This window comes from Neopelma chrysocephalum, unplaced genomic scaffold (assembly GCF_003984885.1).
Source record: "Neopelma chrysocephalum unplaced genomic scaffold, ASM398488v2 Primary Assembly neopelma1_96054, whole genome shotgun sequence".
NCBI lineage: Eukaryota > Metazoa > Chordata > Aves > Passeriformes > Pipridae > Neopelma > Neopelma chrysocephalum.
In genome coordinates this window covers 1-1,667 of record NW_020924705.1, presented here as the reverse complement: position 1 = coordinate 1,667, position 1,667 = coordinate 1, and the positions used below count along the sequence as shown (strand labels likewise).

Below are 1,667 nucleotides of genomic sequence, written 5' to 3'. Positions count from 1 at the left end.
CCCCCTGCAGGGCGTCCTGCGCCCGCGCCCGCTCCCGGCCCAGGGAACGGAGACCTCGGAGACCCCTGGGAATGACCCCAAAATAACCCAAAAATAACCCAAAATAACCCAAAATTGGGGGTTATCCCAAATATTGAGACCCCCAGAGCCCACACAGACTCCAGAGACCCCTGAAATAACCCCAAAATAACCCAAAATCAACCCAAAATTGGGGTTTATCCCAAATACTGAGACCCCCAGGGCCCACACAGATCCCGGAGAGCCCTGAAATAACCCCAAAAATAACCCAAAATTGGGGGTTATCCCAAAAACTGAGACCCCCAGAGCCCACCCAGACCCTGCAGGGCCCGACCCAGGGAATGGAGACCACGGAGACCCCTGGGAATGACCCAAAAATAACCCCAAAATAACCCAAAATTGGGGGTTATCCCAAATACTGAGACCCCCAGGGCCCACCCAGACCCCGGAGACCCCTAAAACAACCCAAAAATAACCCACAACTGGGGACACTGAGACCCCCAGAGCCTACCCAGACCCTGCAGACCCCTTAAATAACCCAAAAATAACCCAAAATTGGGGGTACTGAGACCCCCAGAGCCCACTCAGACCCCACAGACCCCTAAAATAACCCAAAAATAACCCAAAATTGGGGGTTAAACCCCACCTTGAGACCCCCAGAGCCCACCCAGACTATGGAGACCCCTAAAATAACCCAAAAATAACCCAAAATTATGGGGTTAAACCCCACCTTGAGACCCCCAGAGCCCACCCAGACCCTGCAGACCCCTAAAATAACCCCAAAATTGGGGGTTATCCCCCACCCTGACCCCCCGGGACCCCTCTGGGACCCCCCAAGACCCTCCTGGACCCCCCTGTCCCAACTCACTCCCGGAGCAGGGGCTGGAGGTGCCTCCTCAGGGCGCTCTGGGTGCAGCTCCGCAGCTCCTGGGGGCGGGGACAAGCAAGAAAAGGGGCGTGGTCAGGCCAGAATGGGCGTGGCCAGACAAGAATGGGGCATGGTCAGGTCAGAAAGGGTGTGGACATAACAGAAAGGGGCGTGGCTGTGATAGAAAGGGGTGTGGTCAGCTCAGAAAGGGGCGTGACAGTGACAGAAAGGGGCGTGGTCAGGTCCGAAAGGGTGTGGTCAGGATGCAAAGGGATGGGGAGGGGCTTGGGGGAAGGGGTGGAGCTTAGAGGGAAGGGGTGTGGTCAAGGAAGAGGGTGTGGTTTGACCGAAAGGGCATGGCCAGGCACAGAGGGCGTGGCCCGGCAGGTGAAGGGGCGGGGCCAGGTGAGACAGCTGGGAAGGGGGTGTGGCTTGGAGATAAGGGGTGTGGCCTGAAGGAAGAGGGCGGGGTTTATGTGCTGGGGGCGTGGTCACGGAGATGGGCGGGACCAAATGGGAGGTTGGGCGGGGCCAGGTGGGGGCGGGGCTTAAAGGGGAGGAGCATGGGAGGGGGCGTGGTCACAGCTTTGCGGCCATTGAAGGGGTGTGGTCACAGTGGAGGGGGGCGTGGTCACAGTGGAAAGGGGTCTGTCCCTATGGAAAGGGGCGTGGTCTTATGGAAGGGGCGTGGTCTCAGGGAAAGGGGGCGTGGCCTGACCTCGTGGCTGTCCATCATCTGCTCCAGGGAGTCACAGAACCTCTCCAGGGCCTCCTGGGGGGG

At 59.1% G+C, this 1,667-nt stretch overlaps 1 long non-coding RNA gene across 1 annotated transcript; it reads right to left on the bottom strand.

Moving 5' to 3' along the window:
* On the bottom strand, positions 1-1,667 carry LOC113981088. Its single transcript, XR_003538312.1, has 3 exons — positions 1,605-1,667; positions 887-945; positions 1-65 (listed from the first exon to the last, which is right to left on the bottom strand). It is a non-coding gene; the product is annotated as an uncharacterized LOC113981088 (long non-coding RNA).